This window comes from Phodopus roborovskii, unplaced genomic scaffold (assembly GCF_943737965.1).
Source record: "Phodopus roborovskii unplaced genomic scaffold, PHOROB, whole genome shotgun sequence".
NCBI classification, from domain to species: Eukaryota; Metazoa; Chordata; class Mammalia; order Rodentia; family Cricetidae; genus Phodopus; species Phodopus roborovskii.
In genome coordinates this window covers 70,538,532-70,561,674 of record NW_026126418.1, presented here as the reverse complement: position 1 = coordinate 70,561,674, position 23,143 = coordinate 70,538,532, and positions in this window count along the sequence as shown.

Sequence of the window (23,143 nt, the reverse complement as noted above, 5' to 3'; positions counted from 1 at the left end):
AGCTCCAGCTGTAGGGGTGTAGTACCCTCTTCTGACCTCTCCAGGAACCTGCACTCATGTACACACCCCAATGCCTCACGTCACATACACATAATTAAGAAATAAAATTCTTTTTTTTTCTAGACAGGGTTTCCCTGTATTGCTTTGGAGCCTGTCCTGGAATTCACTCTGTAGACCAGTCTGGCCTCGAACTCACAGAGATTCACCTGCCTCTACCTCCTGAGTGCTGGGATTAAAGGCATGAGCCAACAATGCCCGGCAAGAAATACATTTTTAAAAATTTAAATTAAGCATTCTAGAGGCAAAAGAATCTCTGTGAGCTTGAGGTCAGCCTGGTTTATATAGAATGTTCAAGGCCAGCCAGAATAGAGTAGTGAGACCCTGACTCAAAAATTAATCAACAAACAAATAAATACCCCTTCTCTCCGCCTAAGTCTGGAAGCACAAGATTTGCTCTCTTCAGCGCTTTTAACAACACACTATCCTCCTTGATGCATTAGAATTAGAAGAGAAAAATAAAATTGTCAACTTTTGAAGGTGATAAAACTGTACATATTCAAAACCTAATAGAATCTGCAGAGTACCAGAATAATAAGCAATTTTAGCAAACTTGTTGCATAGACAATATCCTTATTCCGGAACAAAAGGAGAAATGAAACAAAATAACACTTGCAGCAGCATCAAAGAAAACGAAAACCTTCAAGAAAACAAAATACTAGCCAGGTATGGTGGTACAAACTGATAATCTCAGCCCTTGTGAAGCTGAGGCAGGAGGATCATGAATTCAAAGTCAGCCTGGGCTACATAGTAAGACTCTGTTTCAAAACATTAAATGAAAAGATAAAGAGTAATAAAGCTGAGTGTAGTGGGACACATGCCTGCAACCCCAGCTTTTTAAAGGCAAAGGCAAAGGTTCAGGGTTAGCCACAGCTACATAATGAGTTCAAGGGCAGCCTGTGCTAAATAAGATCTTGTCTTAAAAACCAAAACAGAGTAATAATCGATTAAAAAAAAATTAATTAATTAAAAAAAAAACAAACCTATCCTGGGTCCTCAGCAGCCAGAACTCCTTTGTGGCGCCATCTCTCCAGCCTCAATAATCAGGCTTTGTTTCCTCACTACCTTGTTTGTTTATTTTATTTTATTTTATTTTCACTCATGTGTGCATGCTTGTGCCTCTGTGTATGTTTGTGTGTGTGTGTGAGGGAGGAGGGAGAGAGAGAGAGAGAGAGAGAGGCTGAGGACAGAAGATTGTACTGGTTCTCCTGTATCTGGAGTTACAGGTGGCTGTGAGCTGCCTGGTAAATGCTGGGAACTGAACAGGTCCCTGCAGCAGGGGTACATACTCTTAACCACCGAACCATTTCTTCAGCCCCTCCAATTTTTTTTTTTTTAACAGAATCATAGCCCAGGCTGGCCTTGAACTTCAATATAGCTAAGGGTGACCTTGAATTTTGAATCCTCCTACCTCTCCTCCCTCCCCTCCAGTGCTGGGATTCCAGGCCTGTGCCAACCTGCCTCAGTGTTTATGTGGTGTTGGTATGAAACTCAGGGCTTTGTGTATGTTAGGTAAGCATGCACCTCAACCAACTCCCAGCCTTTTAAATAAAAGGCTCCCCCACATCTGTGCTGAAAGCGTCTGCTGCAAAGCTCTAATCTCTGGGTGTTGTGATTATGAGATATTTTTATTTCTTCTTTGTGTTATTCTTTATCTCTTGCTTTTGAAAATAGTGAACATGTATTATTTATGTGATGATTTTTCAAAAGAACTTATTAAAAGAACTTTGCAGCACATTTTATTGCTTGGGCGTTCCCTAGGGATCACCAGCATTGATGCCAGCAACTGACAGGCTCTTATTTGTAAGCAAAGCAAATTGCTTCCTGTCGGCTTAAGCAGAAAATGAAGTCGCCAGCCAGGTGTTGGGGCTTCTGAGATCTCCAGAGGCCAGAGGACCCAGCTGTGAGTGTGGAGCCTGTGAAGGCAGGAGGAAAGGGCTGTAACAGCAAAGCTGGGTCAGTAAGGATGCTGAGCCATTGTCGAGGCTCGTTCCCATGGCACCGGTCGGTTCTGCCACTCAGGGCATCGTCACTGCTGCCCTTGATCATGCCCCCATGACCAGGCCTACTTCCACTGCCCTTGCTCCTGTCCACTAGCCTCTGGTGAAGGTCTGGACCATGCTGCTGGGGCACCAGCAGGCCAGGAATGTATGTCTGTTCAGACAGTTGTGACAGGGAAGGAGGCTGTGTCTGCAAAGTAAGATCCTAGGTCTAGAATAAAAAACAAAATAGAATCAGAGATGGAGCATGGAGGTGGAGACAAATCTGGACACAGCCCAGTTAGACTAGCCTTTGTCTTCTGGTTCAGTTCTCCCACTGGTGGCCTGGCCATGCCCCCACCCGGCCACCCCCTCCTCTGCCTTCACGTTTTTATCCTCTGCTGCCTTGTCTTTAGGCCAGGATGTAAATGGACCATTCCAGCTGTTTCATTGGCATCTGATTGCTCACAAGGGCTCCAGCATAGCACCACAAAATGTCTACACCCTTCTCTTGTCAGTCTGTGATAGTTTCGATCAAGCATGCAGGAGGTAGAGGGGTGGGGTTGGGCCTCCCTGGTGGATAGGGAGTCCAGACCAGGATGTTCTAGCTCAGAAGCTGTGCCACCACAGCGGTACCTGCTTGCTGCATCTCCTGGGCCTCCTGTTGTTGCAACTTTGTTGTCTCTTCTCTAGAGGACCCTGCCGGTTTCCAGCTTCTTTTCCCAGAAGCTTGCTCAGAGCTGCAAGCCCATCGCCATGCCCCTTTGTGCTTCATCTTCCTCTACTTGGTCTAGACTATAACTGTTCTCAGCAAGGCTTCACACCCAGAGCCTGGAGAGACGACGTGGAGGGGAAGAGCACTGGCTGTTCTTCCAGAGGATCCGAGATTGATTCCCAGTGCCCACATGGGTGCTCACAACCACCTACAACTCCCGTTCCAAGGGATCCAACACCCTCCTCTGTCCTCTGCAGTCAACACGTACATGGTGCGCAAACATCCATGTAGAAAAGCACTCACGCACATAAAAATAAAACAAAGCACACTAAACTTCTGTCTTACAAAGGAAAGCAACATTAATTGGGGATGACTCATGGGTTCAAAGATTTAGTCCATTACCATCATGACGGGAAGCATGGCAGGATGCAGGCAGACATGTTGCTGGAGAAAGCCATGTCTGGATTGACAGACAGCAAGAAGAGAGAGAGCCACTGAGCCTGGCTTGGACATTTGAAATCTCAAAGCCCATCCCCAGTGACACATTTCCTCCAACAAGGCCACTTACTCTAACAAGGCCATAGGTCCTAATCCTTTCAAATAATGCCGCTCCCTATGAGCCTTTGGGAGCCATTTTCATTCAAACCACCTCACCATCATTGTGGCCCTTGAGCATCGTGTTCCTGGGCATCCTTGTCCCCATGAGCATGACCAGTTCAAGTTTGCTGGACACAGAAGTTGGAGCACAGCCCTCAGGTGTTACCCATTCCTAGGTTACCCAAAGTAACTCTCATGTGCCTGAAGCAAGGGAGGGTGCACAGGGCTGCAGGTGGGACTAAGAGGTCTGTCCTTGGTGGACAGAGGGGAGCTGATGGGCTGGGCAAGCTTATCCCTTGTTCCTTTGTTTTAGCACGCAGCTTGGTGTAGCCCTATGCTGGTCTGGCTATGGAAAGACTAGGGGAGCAATGGGTCACTTCTAGCCTGGTCCATAGGAATCTTTGTAACCTCTTTGCTGTCCTACTAATGTGCCCATGGCAGAGCAACTTTGATCCTGAACTTTGAGCACTGTGGGCAGCCCCCTGGTTAGCCTCCAGAAGATGACCCTGAACATGTGATCCTCCATTCTTCATCTCCTAAGGGATGGGATGGCAGGCAGGCATGGGCCACCTCAACAGGCACCAGCTGTGAAATAGCCATGGTCACAGGTTCTAACTTCTGCCTTGGAAAAGAGGGGTCTACATTCCCTCTTTTTCAATCTGAGTGTGCTTGGTTCTGCTTCCTCCAATAGGACCTTGCAGATGCAACCTTCTTCCATGTTTGGCTTCTCAATGTCCTGTCTTAGACTGTGCTGGATGAAGTTTGGCCGTCCTCCCTCTGGCTGGCATGGAACAAGTCTCTTTCTTCTTCCTCACAGCACCCTAGACCCTCTGAGAGGCTCAACAACAAGGGAAGGATGGAGAGGAGGTGTCGCGTCTACCTTGACCAGCAAGGAAAATGCAACACTCAGACTCTTCTTTAAGCAGTTTATTCAGGAACCTTGTACAATCTTCTGACCCTGGGACAGCCCAGCCCACAGCTTAAAAGCCCTTGGGCAGTCAACCCCAGACAGGTCCACATACACGGAAGCAAGCCAGATTCTCAGCCTTAGCTAAATATGGAATTGTTTAATACAGAGAGCACTCACCATCGGGAAGGTGGAAGGCGGAAGCCAGTGCCATCTTTAAGGCGTGGCACTTGGCAGCTCTCCACAAGGAGGCAGCTACCTCAGGGAAGGGAGAAGGATCTGGAGCCCTGATTGCTCCTGCTTTTACCTATATTTCAACTTGTGCATCCTGGCCATGTCTCCAGCTTAGATGTTTTGTTACTGGTCCTTTGACTTGGTAGCTTTGTTATCCTCAGGGGCTACGTGTGAGGGGTAGTCCTCTGCCAGCACCCAAGGCCAGCTACTCAGAGCTGGTTGTTGCCTTCTGAAGCAAAGGCGGGGCTCCTCCCTGGCTGAGTTGGTGGCAATCCACTGTCCCCCAGCTCAGCCCTGTTTCAAAACACCTACTGACTTTCACACCATTGGATGCAACAGGCTAGTGGCCTGATACAGGAATTTCCACCAGAAATCTCCATGCAGGACTCACAGGGGAAGAGAGAGCTTCACCAAGGAGGCCGAGACTTGGGGGGAGGGCAGGTATTTTTAACTGGAAACTTTTACCAGAAGAAAGGCCCAAGAGGGATGGACGTCATCTGGCTGTCATCTCTCGTGCTCCAGGTTCCTCTAAAAGAGGGAGAAAGCCTGGATGGCTTGAAAAGCCACCCTCTGCTCCCGCCCACCTGCTGCAGCTGCACCCAAGCTGTTGGGAGCGTGAGAAAGTCATGGACAGTGGGGGATCTTCAGTTGCCTTAGGTTTGCCCCAGGGTAAAGGGAGTTCTCAACTGGGCTCTCCTGCAGCTGCAAACACCTGAGGTCCAGTGCCGCCTCCATCCTTACTCCAGTCCCCCAGCTTTGGGACTTCCAAAAGGGTGTGGTACCTGTTGGGTCCAGGGCCTCCCATGGGTATTTTCTTCTTCTCTGGTTTTGACAGGCTCTCACTGTGTAGCCCAACCTGGCCTTGGATTTGTTGTGTTGCTCACACTGAACTCTGATCCTTCAGCCCTTTGCCCTGCTGGTTCCCCTGGGCCAGCTGCACCCAGCTCCTCTTGCTTGAGTCCCATCTGGCCTTCCACTCCCATTCCAGAATCACCACCCGGGGAAGTCCTGTTTGATGACTACAGAGCCACGTGTCACTCTTCCACACTCTTTGTGACCCTATAGACTGCTTGTCCCTAGGGTCCTTACTCCCAAAGGGCTGAAGGAAGGACCTTTCAGGATGTGTGCAGCCCTGAAGCAGGTCCCTGTCCTCTACACTAAGGGAAGTCCCTTATCCTCTGTAAAACCTTGACTTCTCTGTGAGCTAAAGGAGAGAAGACAGTCTCATACTCAGTATTTTGTGATGTTTGTTGAGGTAATGGTGGTCCACTGTGAATAGCCCTAACTAGCTAGAGAGCCAGAGTGAGGCCATGGGCAGGGACCTGGGCCTGGGTCACTCTAGACCATGAGAACACCCAACTTCTCTTGGATTCAGGCTTTATTTTCAAACCCTATGTAACTGCACAGCTGGCCTGTACCTGCTTCCCACTGCTTAGAGACAAAGTGGCAAGCCTGGGGAGTTATGGGGTGCTGGTGCTGTCCCAAGCCTGGGGAGTTATGGGGTGCTGATGCTGTCCCAAGCCTGGGGAGTTATGGGGTGCTGATGCTGTCCCGGGGCACCTCCCTGTGCTGGCCCTGCTCTTACGTTCCTGGCTCAGATGTTTTGTTCTTTTTCTCTTCTTTGATTTGGTGGGATCTTGTTACCTAGGGGCCATTCTGAGGACCCAGCACACAGCCCATGCCAGGCTGGCACCTCTCAGATGGCCTGTTGATGGGGTTTTCTGTCCCACGGTTCCACAGCCATTCAGTCCCAAGTAAACATGCACAGGCTTATATTAATTTTAAACTGTTTGGCCGATGGCTCAGGCTCCTTATTGGCTATCTCTCTCTTAACTATTAACCCATTTCTATTAAACTATGCATTGCCATGAGGCTGTGGCTTACCCACAATGCTCTAGCATGGTACTCCTTAGGTGCTACATGATGTCTCTCTCGAAACTCCTTCTCTGCCTTTCCCCTTCCCAGAATTCTTCCAGTCTGGTATCCCTGCCTGTACTGCCTGCCTGGCTACTGGACAATCAGCATGTATTCATCAACCAATAAGAGAAACATATATTCACAGCATAGAGAAGGACATCCCCCATCAATGGCCTTCTTTCACTTTATACCCCCTTGTAGCAGGACTAACACGGTTTTAACTGAGATACTTGACATGGGTTATGCCATTTGCTGGCATTGTGTAGGGAGGCTGGGCCTGTGATGAGCTCGTTCTAGTGTAGCTCATTTCTCAGGAGGGCCATGTTCTGAAATTGAGTGCCGATGAGCTGGGGACACGAGGTTCTGATGGCCAAGGGTGATGTATGCAGCCATGAGCACCACCTGTTCCTTGGGCTAGGGTCAGAGACAGAGACCAGGAGGTGGTAAGGAGCATGGAAGCTCCGCGGTGGCTTTGGGAAAGCTATAGTGACCATGGCCACAGGAAGCAGAGCAGGGAATATGGAGGTGGCCACATGGACCTCCCTAGGGAAGAGGCAGACAGGCCAAGAAAGGCCTGCATTTTGTTCCTCTCCTGGTCCTGTGCCTTTCTTGCCCAGCTGGGGTGCTTAGTCTTCAGCTGGGGCAGAGTACTACCCTGGGCAAGAACTTGCACATCCCAGCCATCGGTTGTTTCCCTGAACCACAGCTGTTATCAGAGTCCCAAGGGATCCCTGGGCACCCTTAGATGCACAGCTCTCTGCTCTATTCTCCAGCTCAGCTGTGTCCTGCTGGAAGCAGCCCTCAGCACCGGCCACCAGCGATGAGCTGGGCTAGGGCATCATATGGGGTAGCACTTGCTTGGCCACCATGTGCACAAAGGGCTGGAGGAGCCCTCAAGATTTCAGAGCAGCTCCTGGAAGTGAAACTGTGATGCTAATGACATCACTGAACAAGCTGCCCTGGGAAGGGGAGAGGAGAGCTTGCAGGACAGTCCCATTGGCCAGACAGACCCAGGGTTGGAGACAGCTGAGCTCATACCAGTCCTAGCCCAGTGAGGCCTCCCTGTGGCATAGGCCCTGCCTGATTCCTCTTATATCCCAAGAGATAAAGCCTGGCCAAGAGGGAGGTGTAACTTCTCCCTGTTCAGAGCAGCTTTGGGTTGGAGGCTTGGCTCCACCTTGAAATGGGAAGCAAACTCCCAACAGCTTCAGGAGCAAAGCCAGCTCTTACAACAGCCAATCATCCATGGCTTCTCTCCTCAGAATCAAATAGCCCCCATATTTCAGAAGTGGCTCCTCTGTAGGTGGCTCTGACCCAGTTCATTTGAACTTACCAGGAGGCATGGCCCCATCATCCCAAAAAACAATAGCTGATTGGACCAAGATTGAGGGCTTCCTTATCATTTTCCTAAAGAGCATCCTAGCTTCCACCCAGACAACACTTGAGGGGCTGAGCTAAGGATGCCTGAGGTTCCTTTTAACCAGGAGAGACTTTTTCCCCTGGGGATGACTCCACCCTTTCATCCCAGCTTCCCAGCCTCCAGAACCACGAGCCAAGTAAACTCCCACCCAGTAAATCTCCTGATTGTGGCCTGTGGCACTACTATAGGTATGAACAAGACAAAAACACCTGCTTTGGGGGAGCCCAGCCAGCAACAGGGCTTCAGTACCCAGGTGCTTGGTACTACCCGGCAGTGCTTATCACCTCCCCATTATTTATTCAGCCCGCCCTACCTAAAGGTCAGGCTGAAAGACCAGAAGATGAATCTGCAATTGGGGGAGGGGATGAGAAACCATAGCAGTGTGAGATAGCCCAAGTCAGACATCTACTCCCATGGCTTAGTGCCAGCAGCCTTGAGACCCATCCATCCACATCCTGAGGCAAGTCAGACAAGGAGACTGAGGCTTAAAGGGGAGGTGACGTCATGGTCGCACGTGTGGTTCCCCATGGTCTATCTCACTTGGGAGATATTTCCGGAGCCAGTCGCTGTGAGCTGAAATGCCAGCTTCTTGCCTGGTGCTCATGTTGATGTCACCACCCATCCAAGTTCATTTGTGGCAGGGTGATGGATGCCTCACACTCCCCATATGCACACCCACATGAACTGAGGCTCGGGGAGTTAGGATGAAAATCAGAATATCTTTGTTATTTGGTGGCAGGAAGTGAGAACGGGAACGGGAAAGGGAAAGGCTTGCACTGAATGCCTAGTGTCAAGGGTGGAGAAGGGCAGAGTGACAGACCGTGAGATGACACTGGAGGGATGGAAGGATGATCAGTGTGTCTCATTTCACCTGTCCTCCCTCCTATTCACTTACTTGGGAGGCACAGAAGGCGTCCTGACACGCCAGGCAAGGGGACAGTGGGTACTTGCTGCCTTTGTCCCGTGCCTGACCTGTGCTGTGAGCTGGTTCTGTGAAGGCTCCAGCACTTGTCCTCAGATGAAAAGGAACTCCCCTCTCCCGGTAGGCCAGAGCATTGACTTCATTGATACTATCACGATGTATATTTTAGGGAGCTGTTGGCAGGAAGGGTGAGTACATTTTGCATGGAGAAGTGCAAAACTTCTGTGGAAGAAAGGGCCCTCTGTGAGGACATGAAATATGTCCGTTAATTGGCATGCGTGTTGGGGCCTCTGCCCTCCCAGGAGGAGGGATTCATGTCTACTGAAGAGGGCAGGAGGACATCGGGGAGGGGCAAGGTCATAGAAGGCCCTAGCTTCCTGCCTGCTCCTTCTCAGTCCTCTGCCTCTGCAGGGAGGTGAAACTAAGCTCTGAGGACAGACACTCCAGGAGCGTGGGGATAGACAGATACTCCAGGAGACAGACAACTCTTTGGTAAAGAGCCCGGGCTTCCTGCCAAGTATGCACGGAGGTGTGTCATCTTGAAAGGGACAGGTCCAAGGTAGCCTGAGTGACTGCTCTGACAAGGGGTAGTGACTTCCTGAGAGACTCTGAGGCAGAACCATCAGCTAAGATGTTCCTGCCTCCAGTGGCATAAGATGTGGTAAGCCATTTTTTGGGTGTCTAGTAATACTCTGACAGAGAATTAATGGCTGAGCCTGGGTTCATGTTGGCTCTTCCAAGAACAAAAATGTTAGTGGTTTGATTAAAAAGCAACGTGGGCCTGGGGAGATGGTTCAGACTTGTTGAGGGAGCCTGATGACCTGAGTTCAACTCCATATAAGAAATCCTGATGAAGCAGCCCTACCTGTAATCCATGCTTCCACAGTGAGGTGGGGTGCTGTGGGGGATGGAGACAGGATCTGCTAAAAGCTTGGTTATGCAGCACAGTGGCAGAAACAAGAGAGACCCTGTGTTAGTATTCAGGCATCTGTCCTGGCCTGTCCTTGGGGTTCTGACAGGATACACCCTCAGCTGTGGCCACTAAGAGCACCACCTGTGCACATTCACTATGTTCCCCTTTAAAGGGCCCTGCTCACCTCTCTCTTTCCTGTATCTGTTCCTCTCTCTTTTTCTCTCCTTTCCTCCCTCCCTCCCTCCCCCCTTCCCCTCTTTCCTTTCTCCTACTGCTCCTGTCTTCTGAGGCTGGTCTACCCCCTTCCCTTTCTCCTTTTTATGAACCCTCCCCCCCAAAAAAAAACAAAAACAAAAAAAAAACAAAAACAAAAACAAACAAACAAAAAAAAAAAAAAACAAAAAACCCTCTGCTTGAACCCTGTCATATGGTGTCTATATGGTGTGCGCCGGGAAAGGCTTTCCTGGATTCTCCTGCCCACAGGCAGTTTGAGGCACGCCAGGGCCCTGGAACCCAGTTCACATATGATACTCGTTTCTCCTGATTGCTGGGTCCTTCCATCTGAAATCATCATGACTGATGAGCAACCCCACCTTCCCCACCTTAGGTATTCCCACGAGTGAGGACTCGTCTGTCTCTCAAGCATTGTTTCTCTCCTTTTGGCCCTGTTAAGTCCTGTGCAGGTAACCCCAGCTCTCTTGGGCTCTGAGCCCTTGGCCCCCACCCTTTGCATGGGTGGACTGTGCCAGTCTTGGACCCTTTGGCCCTTCAGCCTCCCTCCCCTTGATTGACGAATCACCGAGGCCGCTTGTGCTGTTCACACTTGATTCTTGCTTGATAAAAGCCACTGGATCTTACTCTGCTTCATTCATGTGGAATGACCCTACCGAAAATCTGCTTCCCAGCACTTTGTAATGACTTCATGCTGGGACCCTACCCACCTGCTTCACACTCACTAGATCTGCTCTATTCCACCTGCAGCATCTGTTTTCTCGTTCACTGATGGTTTTGTCTTCCATTCAGTACCAACCATTGGGTCTCTGGTAGGGTTACCCACCTCTGACCATTCCCCTAGATGTGAGGATTTCTTTCTCAACACAGTCCTTTCCTTGCTTTCTGGCTTTTCTTAAAGTCCCGGTACCAGATGACTGTGTCTCTCTTGGGCTCAGAACCTTTAAGTGACAACTCACTGCGCAGCCTGGGCCTGTCTCGAAGTCTTCCCTCTCTGAATTTCTGGGATTCTGGGAATTACTTCTCTGCCTCAATCATGGAAGCTGTGTCATCATCTATACCTTCTTGCTCCCTTTGGGATGCTTTTTTTGAGACCCACTGACCCTTACTAATCAGCCACTGTTGCAAGACTACCAGCTGTAGGCCATAGAGCTGGAGAGGAAAGGCTAATAAACATGTCTGAGTGCTGTGGTGCTGGGAAAGGATCAGGTGCTTTAAGTCCTAGGGAACTGATTTGAATCCACCAGGATGGCATTTTGCCAGGTCCAGGAGGCACCTGGTGGTCCAGAAGAGCCTTGGACAGGGAAGTGAAACAGCCAGCTACTCCAGATGTGACTAGCACCCCAGCTTTCCCTGGTCCCCCAAAGATGAACAATGCCCCCAGGTCAACAGGAAGTAGTCTCGAGAACATGGCATCCGCATCCCCCTTGCCTGTTACCCCTTTCTAACTCCTCACCTTTCTATAATAAATATAAAGGGAGGAATCTTAGTATTCAGGCACCTGTACTGGCCTGACCTTGGGGTCTTTTTTTCCAGAGGCTGGTCTCTCCCCTTCTCTTTCCCTGTTTTATGAACCCTTTTCCTAATTAAAGAACAAACAAACAAACAAACAAACAAACAAAAACCCTCTGCTTGAACCCTTTTTGCATGGTGTCTTTCTCTCGTGCACTGCTTTTCTTAAATTATAATACCCTGTCTCAAAACAAGGTAGGAGAGACCAAACTCTTGAACCTCCTGAACTCCTGTAACCTCCAAATGAGCCCATGGCACACACATCCAAAGACAGACACATACACACAAACACACATCCAAAGACAGACACATACACACAAACACACACATCCAAAGACAGACACATACACACACACATACAAAGACAGACACACACAAACACACACATACAAAGACAGACACATACACACACACATACAAAGACAGACACACACAAACACACATACAAAGACAGACACATACACACACATATACAAAGACAGACACATACATACACACATACAAAGACAGACACAAACACTACACATGTATTCATGTACACACAGGCACAATTACATACACCCATTATGCAAAGACACACACACAGACACATGCACACACATACACAAACAGCCATAGCCACACATATATATACACTGAAAGACCTGCAGAGTGTGGACCTTCATGCTCCCACTCAGGAAAGGCGACACCCCAAATCACTCACGAGAAGCAGTCTTGATGTAAAAGCATGAGGTCTTTTATATTCCAAGTGCACTGGGGTCCACAGTCATGTGCCACACAGGGGTAGAGGATTGAGGACCCTGAGTACAGAATTGAGATAGCTTTTATAGGGTTACAACAAAGCCCGCGCATCGTAAACCAATCATCTCATAGAATCCAGAGCCCACGCTGTGTGGACCAATCAATCTAAACCATCCAAGCCCAAGCTTTATAGACCAATCAGTTTCCTATAGCCCTGGAGGTCAGCATTTGTGTGGGCTCCTAGGTGGGGTGACAAATGGCAGTTAGGTTAGGTCATTGGGGTGGTAGTTTCACAAGCAGTTTATTAAGTCAGGTAAGAGGCAAGGAGTGTGACCTTTCGCCTATTTACTGGCTGAGGACAGGGTCTGGAATTTAAGGTATTTAGTATATTTAAGCTTCTAGCTTCCTGGGGTCAGTGGAAAGTTAGGCTGTATTTTTCCATCCTTACAACACATGTATATACACATAACCACACACACATATACGTACACACACATCACACATATACACACACTCACATATACAAACACAAAGATGCACACACAATCACATGCACAGACATGAACACACACAGACAAAGACACACACATACACACAGATTAAAAAAAAAAACAAACCAGGCAATCTTCAAACATGGGTTAAAATGTTCTTTAGGTACAGTGGAGTGGCCTTGTGAACAAGACTTAGCTTCTCAGGTTCTCATTTCCCTATTTTCTAGGCACACTTTGCACACAAGGGTTAGGTGTGGGAAGGATGCTCTGCGCAAGGACAGAACCCTCAAATGCTAGAGAAGAGAGCCTGTGGCCTGGGGCTAAAAAAATTAAAGTTGTTGCCCATGGCTTAATCAGTGATCGATAGTTGTCATGGGCGGGAGTAACAGGCATGGTGAGTCAAGATGAAAAATGGCACAGAGGGACAGGGAGGAGAGAGAGAAAGCCACCCTCTGCTATCCGGCACCAACCCTGGCACAGACAGGAAGCCATGGGCAGACTGCTGCTTAGAGCTTGAGATCACGAAGCTGCTTTCACTCCACAAGGCAGAACTATGCTAATTAATTGCCTTTCTTGACTAAAGATGGATGCAGTAACCTTTAGCTTTGTGAAACAGCAGCAGCAACCAAACTAATGTGGTCTGGACACAGGCTGGCAGAATGGGGGTGTTAGTGAGTGTGGGGGAACCCTGACACAAATCCTGTATCCAAAAACAAAAGGCTGAGTGAGCAAACAGGCAGGTTCAGGATGGCTGCCTGAGCACCAGCCATCACATCCACATTAGCAAAAATGGGAGGAGGGGGCAGAAAAGGCCTCCCTCCAGTAACTGCCCCACTAAGGAGATGTCACAAATTACACTTCAGTCATTCACTCGTGCTATGAAGGAGCAGGGATGAAAAGTCTTCATCCCAGGGTTCTGTGAGAAAGGAAGTGTGGATCCTGGGAAAGGATCCTTTAAGAACCTTCTGCCGGAAGCTGCTACTTCAAAACCTGCCCCTGGTGGGTGACCCTGCCCCGAGGCTGAAGCCTGAGAGGAAATGTAATGACATCGAATGGCAAAAGGACTTTGGGAGCACATTCCCCCTACTCCCTTAGCCTAGAGGCAGGTGGGAGGGAGGGCCTAGTCCCTACTCCAAATAACTTGACAGATTTTGATGATCCCTCCTGGGAGGCATCACTCTCCCTGTAGAGGGGTGGGGGATGGGAAGGGGGTGGGGTGGGGGGCTTGGGAGAGAGGAAGGGAGGGAGGGAGCTGGGATCGATATGTAAAATAAGAACATATATATATTTAAAAAACAAAAAAGAGTAGGAATTAGTCATGTAAATTTCAGCATTTAAGTCATAAGGCTGTGCTACATAAAGCCAGAAAACATGCTCTCCAGACAGAACACAAACTTAACAATGGCTCCATTGGCACCATTGTCTGACTCTCTGGGCTTCCAGTTTGTGTACATCTTACCTGGAGCCTGGGGTCCTAGGAAGGACCATCCACCTCTAGGCAGACACAGCAACCATGGGGACATGCTAAGCTTAGCCAGGCTGTAAGGACAGAAGGCACCCAGCAAGGGTGACTTGATCATGGCTTCTTAGGTTCATGGGTCATGACCTGGGGTTGGAGCTTTGTGAGGAAATGGGATAAACTTGGCATCAGTCAAAGAAAAGGACCAAAAAGTAATAAAAGACCAAACATGTTGTGAGTCTGAGGTTTTGCTGGCAGCATCCACCGTGTTTCGTCTCCCAGTGTACTGTATTGCCACCACAGCCTTGGTGCTGAACACATGAAACATGAGTGTCCTATCACACCACACAGCCCCAACGGCCACTGGCCCAGTCACCTCAGCTCAGATGCCAATCTCTTGTATTTACAAGTTGTATGTTTTATTACACATGCAAAGGCTTTTTCTCTCAGAGAAACATAATAATTTGATTACAAAAAACACAGACTTGTAGTATTTTCCTACTATCATGCCTCAGCATGTGAATTCCAGATTACTATAGATTTGAATTGCATTGTGCTCAGTTTTTTAAATTGCTGTTTGAGTTGCTGACTTCAGCTTCATTAAAAATGACGAAACAGGGGACTGGGAGGGGCAGCTTAGTTGTTCTCAGCACTCATGTCAGGCAGCTTGCAACTGCGTACAACTCCAGCTCCAGGGGATTCAACCCCTAGCCTCACTGGGCACCTATGCTTGCCACTGTGAACTGCGCGTTTGTGTGAAGCAGCATTCTCAGCGCTGACTGTCAGGTAAGCCCCAGATTCTGCTTGAGTGTCCCTCCCTTCACTGATGCGCACACATTCGAGGCATAGCTGATGCTAGGCTGCTCTCCACCTTATTCTTTGAGACAGAGTCTCTCACTAAACCTGTAGCTCACACACACCAGCAATCTCTCCTTCCCCAGTGCTGGGAATACAGGTGCACATGGCTGCACCCTGCTTTTTTACGTGTATGTAGAGGATTGGACCTCATATTCTCATGCTCGTGGGGTGAGCTCTTTATCAACTGAGCCATCCCTCTGGTCCCTCCTCCGTCTTTTCTACAAATGTCTGTTTGAAAATTACAGTCGGGTCTCCGAGCTGCATCCGACTGTGTCCTTACCTTTGTCTCCTTCCTGCCCCACCCCTCCAGCTGAAGAGCACTGCTCAGGAGCTCTGCGGAAGGAGCCCCAGTAAATGGGGTTTCATTCCCATTTGCCTGTGGTTACAGATTTGGAGGCCAAGAGACCTACTAAGCAAGAGGCCTCTTCACCCTCAGCAGCAGGGCCATAGCACCACTGGAATGACCTGGGCCTCTGGGTGAGGAGGCATTTGCCAGGTGTCTGTGTGGTGATGTTATTTCTTCCTTGCATGTCATCATTTATAGGTCACCAAGCTGGCTCCACACTCAGAGGGTGAGGAATTGCTACCAAGCCCTGGGGTAGTAACCTTGTCCTTTGATAACTGAAGCAGATTGAAGTACTCGAAAGCAGGTGTCCCCACATGGACCCTGGGGACAGATTCAGGGACTTGAGGGTCTTTCAGGGACCACTGGGGAAGGCTGAGAGGAAAGGGGGTTTGCTTGTGTGGTGGGAAGTCTGTCCACATGTCACCTAAGGTGGTAAAGGAGATTCACCCCGAGAGGTCCACGTTATCCTTAGACTCCCAGCAAAATGTGAGAAGTCTTTAGCTATCCACCATGCAGCTGTGGGAGGAGATATGCTACAAAGACAAATCTATGCTTAAAGCCAAGCTGAAGGAACTGTTAGTACAAAGAATACATAACTTGATGGGTTTGAAAACAAACCATTCCTTCCTCCATTCCCAGCCTTTCCAGACTGGTGTGTGTGTGTGTGTGTGTGTGGTGTGTGTGTGTGTGTGTGGTGTGTGTGGTGTGTGTGTGTGTGTGGTGTGTGTGTGTGTGGTGTGTGTGGTGTGTGTGTGTGTGTGGTGTGTGTGTGTATGTGTGTGTGGTGTGTGTGTGTATGTGTGTGTGGTGTGTGTGTATGTGTGTATGTATGTGTGTGTGTGGTGTGTGTGTGTATATGTGTGTGTGTATGTGTGTGTGTGGTGTGTGTGTGTGTATGTGTGTGTGTGTGGTGTGTGTGTGTGTATGAGTGTGGTGTGTGGTGTGTGGGTGTGTGTGTGTGTATGTGTGTGTGTGTGTGTGTGTGTGGTATGTGTGTGTGTATGAGTGTGGTGTGTGTGGTGTGTGTGTGTGTGGTGTGTGTGTATGAGTGTGGTGTGTGTGTGTGTGTATTGCCTCCAGGACAGGAGGCATAAGACCAGTGGTGAGATATCAGATTCCCAAAGCTGTTTGTGCTTGAGATCAAGTCAATTTGCTTTTAGCTCCAGACTCACAGTCCGTTGTCTGATCTCTGGAATGGGTCTGGGCCCCTTCACTTCTTCCTTTGCCTGCTGACAGGATACCAAGTTTTATCGTAAGACATTACAGGCAAAGGTTTTTCTCACCCATGCTCCAGCCACACTACACACAGCAGAAATAGGTGGCTGTTTTTCTTGTAGCACCAAGCTAAGTAATGTCTCTGGCTGTGTTATCACAACACCCATTCCTAAATTCATCGCAAGGAGCATGTGTGTGATTGTGTTGGTGTGAGTGTGTATGTGTGTGTGATTTTGTGTATGTGCTTGTGTGTGTGATTTGGTGAGTGTGTGTGTATGAGAGAGAGAGTATGTATGAGAGAAAGAGACAGGGGAGGGGGAGAGAGAGAGAGTACATGTGAGTGTATGGTCTGGCCAGGAGTTCCTTATTCTAGGGTAGAAGAGAAGGCGGATTTTAACCTACCAGATTGAAGCTCGTGATAGATAGAGGCATGGGCAGGTGCTCCCCAAAGACAAAATGAGGTTCCTCATCATGTGGCTCTGCCGTGGCATCTCCATTCTTCTGATCACACACTCCCTCACAAACAGGGCTCAAGGCAGGCAGAACTCCTGAGTGCTCAGCAGACTGTCATGTTCCCCAGAGGTGTCCATGTCCCACTGCAGAGCAGTGACTGAGTGAGGGTGTGTGGTGATGAGTGACGGGTGTGAGGTCACAGACAGGGTCACGACTTCTTGGTTACCTGGCTGAGGACTGTGTCCTGGGGTCATCAGTGGTATGAGAAGGGTGCCAAGGGTGTGGCTCACTTGGAGTCAGAGCCAGAAGGTAGAGGGTTTGGCTCACTGAGGGCGTGGCTCACTGCCCCTGGTTTTGAGAGGGTCAGGAAGCCCTGTGGGCACAAAGCTGAGGATGGCCCTCAAAGCTGATACATCAGGGAAATGGTCTGTCTCTGGAGCGCATAGAAGGGCTGACAGCCCTGATGGTGGCTTACACCAAAACTGAGTTTGCACTCCTGACCTCTGGAACTCTGTACTGTTGTCCATTGATGCCATTCAGACTTTAATTTGTGGGAAAAGGGCTTAGAGAAATCTTTATGCCAACTTAAATCCTCACCACCTGCAGGGGACCCCAATCCCCTTTCCACACCTTGCTGAGCTACATCCAGCCCCTTCAGGGGCATCTGTGTGATTTCTGTCTGCTCTGTTCATTTTGTGGGTCACACCCTAACCCTAACCCTAACCAGTCCTTCCTTTAGCTGAGAGCAAGCATCCTTTTAGATGAACCCACTTCTGCGGAGAGCTGACTGCTCAGAGCACCACACTCAGGCCCACTCAATGATTCTCCCAGCACCTTGTCGGGCTCCTTGCTCGGCCCTGTGATTGACAGAAGCATGCAGGGAACGTGGGATTGCCCCGTGCCTAGCTCCCGGTACTCAGGACCAGTGGCACAGCCACAGACATATCAGCAGGGCGTGGTGTGCAAACAGAGGGAGTATGGGAAGTTTGAGGTCAGCCTGGTCTATGGAGAAAGGGCTACAGATTGAAACCTCGTCTTAGAAAACGAAAACAACAACCAACCAACCAAACAAACAAATCAAAATCCAAAACAATGAAAAGGATGGGGGTCTCATGGATCCCAGGCTGGCCTGGAACTAGAAAAATAGTTGAGGTTGGCCTTGAACTCCTGATCCTCCTGCTTCCAGTTCCAAGTGTTGGTATTAGAGGCATATGCTACCACACCCAGTTCTATGTGGTGCTGGGGATCAAACCCAGGAACCCAGAGGCTTTGTGTGTGTTAGGCTGCACTCTGCCAACTGAACTCCTGATCCTTGGACCTCCACTTCCTTCCTTTCTTTCTTTCTTTCTTTCTTTCTTTCTTCCTTCCTTCCTTCCTTCCTTCCTTTCTCTCTCTCTCTCTCTCCCTTCCTTCCTCCCTCCCTCCCTCATTTTCTTTCTTTCTATTATTATTATTATTATTATTATTATTATTATTATTATTATTGGTTTTGCTTTTTCAAGACAGGATTTCTCTGTGTAGTTCTGGAACTCCCTCTGTAGACCAGGCTGTCCTTGAACTCAGAGATCTGTCTGCCTCTGCCTCTGCCTCTGCCTCTGCCTCTGCCTCTGCCTCCTGAGTGCTGGGGTTAAAGGTGTGCACCATCACTGCCCCGCTCTGCCTCCACCTCTTAAGTGCTGAGATTACAGGCACATGGCACTTTGTTGGGCTTAAGAGAGGGACTTCTCTGTAGTAAACGATAGGCTTATGAAAGCACAGCAATTTTTAACATACAATCCTTCTGGAAGGCACCCAGAATAGAGAAAAGGCGTGCATGGCTGCTCGCTGATGGGGCACAAGATGGTAGCTTCTAAAGTCTCTACTGTGAAAAGTTTGTGCCTAGTTTTCCTGTTGGCCAGGACTAAAAGAGTCCTAATTTGTGCCTCTTTCTAGAATGGTCCTCTCCCCAAACTCTCCATTTGTTTGGTTTAGGACACAAACCTTGTCTAATGAATATTCTGGGCTTGAGACTATCCCCCTTTCCAACTGTGGGCTCAGTCACGTGACACATTGCCCGCACTGAATTCTGAGACTGCCAGCTAGGGGGGAGAGGGGCCTGGTGCCTCCTGCTTCTGTGTCTCTGACACACTCTAGGAACACCTCACTCTGAAAGTGGACCCTAACGATCTATTATTAACATTGTTGATGACATCAGGTGATGTTCAGGTATTAGCAAGCCTCTCTTGGGTGTTAGCAGCAAGTGCTGTTTCTCTGCTAGGAGAGGCTGAGCTACAGTGGTCTAGGCCAATGCTCTAACTCTGCCTGAGATGGACGTGAGGTGGGGGAACTACTATTAGAGAACTGAGGACTGTGTCACACACACACACACACACACTCACACACACTCACACACACACATACACACACACAGGGGCTGAGGATGGTATCACACACACACACATTCACAGGGGTTGAGTACTGTGGCACATACACATACACACCATTCACAGGGGGCTGAGGATGGTGTCACACACCTTAATCACAGGGGTTGAGGACGGTGTCACACAAACACATACACACACACACTCACAGAGGTTGAGGACGGTGTCACACACACACATATACATACATACACACCATTCACAGGGGGCTGAGGACTGTGTCACACATGCACGCACACACACATACACATACACACACACACACCATTCACAGGGGGTTGAGGACTGTGTCACACATACACACACACACACACCATTCACAGGGGGCTGAGGATGGTGTCACACACGCACACACACACATACACATACACACATCATTCACAGGGGGCTGAGGACTGTGTCACACACACACACACCATTTATAGGGGGCTGAGGATGGTGTCACACATGTCACACACCCCACTCACAGGTGGTTAAGGATGATGACACACACAACCCACTCAGGTTTTTCAGGTCATGCCAAGCCATGACCAACAGTCGACTCCATCTCCTCAGTCAACTGGCTTATCTTGCACAACCTTGCCCTGACAATGGCTCTGGAGTTTTCTAAAGCTGAGAGTGGCTGTACCTGAGCTTCTCTGCTTGGAAGTTTTCTTGAACTTTGCTGATTTGCAAACCAATGGAAAGAAACAGGAAAAAGAGGGAATTAACTATGGCCTTTTGGCAATCATTAATTTCACCAGCTACCCTTTGGAAATGAAAGGCTGGTACAGTCAAATATCAAAAGGCTACAGCAAAAAAGAGCTGCCTCTTATCAAGGCAAGAGGTCATGGCAGTGCAGTTATGGCCCGGGGGGTTGTGGCAGTCATGATGCTGTCTGGGGCTTCAGAACACTGCACTGATGAGAGCTGATGATGAAGATGGAATTCAGCACCCAAGGAGAGTAAGCCTGTCTCCTGTGTGAGTGCCATCAGCCTTTCGGGTACTGTTTTCAGAGTGGGCAAGGGGAGGCATCACAAGGCCACTGGGGAAGCTTGGACAGGTGTTCACGATCCACTATGTTTCTCAGTTTCATGCTTACCACAGGGGAAAGACAATGTGGCTTCATTACCTGCAGAGATGTATATGCCTTCTCTTCCATCATGGATGGAAACCTTAGAAATCATGACAGCAGGCTAGCCTTGAACTCATTTCTGCTGCTCTTACCTTCCAAATCCAGGCATGAGTCACTATACCTGGCCTCCTTCATTTTTTTTTAAGGTATTTTGATTAGTGTTTTGTCCGAGCAACAGGACAATAATATAGGAAATTGCATCACAGAAGCAAAGTGTTCCTGTGATAAGCCTGGTATGTGGTCTTTAGGCCTTTAGAACTAGTTTGTGGGAGGAATGCGGAAGAGTTTGAAGCTGTAGCTAGAGTAGTCTTTTAGTGCTGTAAGCAGAGCTCAAAGAAAGATTCCAGTGGGGGCTTGAAAGCCCCAGATGCTGACAGGAGTGTGGATAGTGAAGGCCAAGCTCATGAAGTCTAAGATGGGAAGGAATCTGCCAGAAATTAGTCCGGGTTCTATTCATTTATGTTCTGGTAATGCATTTCTGTGCATTTTGCCATGCCCTGAGACTGTGGTTGGCTCAGTTTAAAGATGATGGGAAAGTAAATTTAGTGGAAGACATCCAAAGCAGCCCAGCATGCAGGCCATGACAAGGTTCTTGTTTGCTGCATTTACCCAAGTTTCTAGTGAGAATGAGGATAGAAGCAGAGTGGAAAGGTTTGGAAAACTTGCAGTTTGCCCAGGAAGTGAGTGTAAAATGGGGCTAAAGAATGAATGTGTGGCTACTGACACTTTTAGGGACGGTAAAAGAAAGAGTGTCTCCTGGTGGGACAGTGGAGAAGACTCCTTGAGGACACCTTAGAGATTGGTTGGACCTACTGAACCCTGCACATCACTAGCATAAAGGTGTAAAGATTTTCATGAGATGGAAGACTTTGCTTTGGGAAGAGAGCTTTGAGACTCCTTCCCCATACAGCGCCCCCTAGGAAGCTGCTTTCTCAGGAGGCATGTTACCATATTCAGCTACTCAAGCACTCATGAGCTGGTGCAGCTGTGGTCCAAAAGGCCCGGCTCCTGAGGAATGATGCCATCTCAGACTGTCCTTGGTCTCCACATGGACACACATGTATACATGCCTAAGCATGTAGAGCCAAACATACACAGGCAATACACACATACACACACTAAAATAGAGACACACTGAATGACCCTGTGCATACGACGACTAGAGATAAAGACACAACAGCGGTGGGGAAAGTTTATTGCTTCGCTAGGGTGATGACACAGTGATATCTCCCATTGTGGCTCCACAAAATAGTTGATGGAATAAAACTGCACTGGGAGTCATACATGCTCATGCATGTGCACAAGCGCACACACACGTGCACGCTTAGCTTGCTTGTATTGTACTGGTGAGAATTTCAATGACTATAGAAAGGTTGAAATGTTGCAAGACCCAAGTTATCTTGGGTCATCTCTTGCACTCTTACTGGCTATGTGTTGCTCTCCTCTGTACCCCCACCTAACATCTTTGTGAGCATTAGGCAAGTCCTTTGGAATGTACAAACATGTCCCTAGTTTCCAGCCAACCAAGAGGTGATGATGTTATCAGTAACACCTCAGGCCTGTAGCAGAGGACACCCTCATCTGCCCCCTGCCTTTGCTGAAACCAGCCTACCTAAAGCTCCCACCAAGGCATTTAGAAAATGCCATGATTTGTGAAAGCTCCATCAAACTGTTGCCACACTAGGACATGGAATTTGAGGTAGCCTAAATCTTAGGCCATTGCCACTTGTATTTGGCTCAGAATAAACTATTCCTTATTCCCTTTGAGGTAAGAGTTGTGAGTTTGTTGTAGGCACACCCACAGCCTCCTGTAGTCGATATATATATATATATATATATATATATCTACATACACACACACGTACATACATACATACATACATATATGGCCTCCCTGTATATTTCTTTGCAACACCCCATTACATAAATCATGGGTACTAAACGGCAGGGATCCCAAAGAAAGAGTGAAACAAATACCCAAACATGAAGCAAGAGTGTCACTGATGTTCACCCAGGACAGGAGGACTCTCCCAGAATCCCTTGCAGGTAGACATAGTGTGGGACTAACTCCTGCTATGGGGCTACAAGAGGATTCTCGGTACCAGGCTGGGTCTGGGGTTTAGGGTGCTAATGTTGGAAATAAGAGCAACAAACTCAAGAGACTAGTGGAAAAAAACAAACAAAAAGCAGCTTTTAATACACAATTCTGCAGGAAATGATACCCAGCATAGAGAAGATGATGATTTGGGACAAGACAGTAGGGTTTTTGGTATTTTTTGTTTTTTGTTGTTTTTGTTTGTTTGGTTTGGTTTGGTTTCTCTGTGTAGCCCTGGCTGCCCTGGAACTCACTCTGTGGACCAGGCTGGCCCCAAACTCAGAGATCCACCTGCCTCTGCCTCCTGAGTGCTGGGATTGAGGGCATGCACCACCACCATCCGGCAAGATAGATTTTAAAGTTCTCAGGTTTTAAGAAATTCCTGTCCTCTGACAGATGTAGATGACCGCTCCTGGAGGGCACCACCCTACATGTGGAGTGGGGGTGGGTGGGAGGGGAGGGTGGGGGGGGGATGAGAGGGTGGGATAGAGGGAAAGAGGGAGGGAGGGAGAGGGAAAAAAATTCCTGTCCTCTCTCATATAAGCTG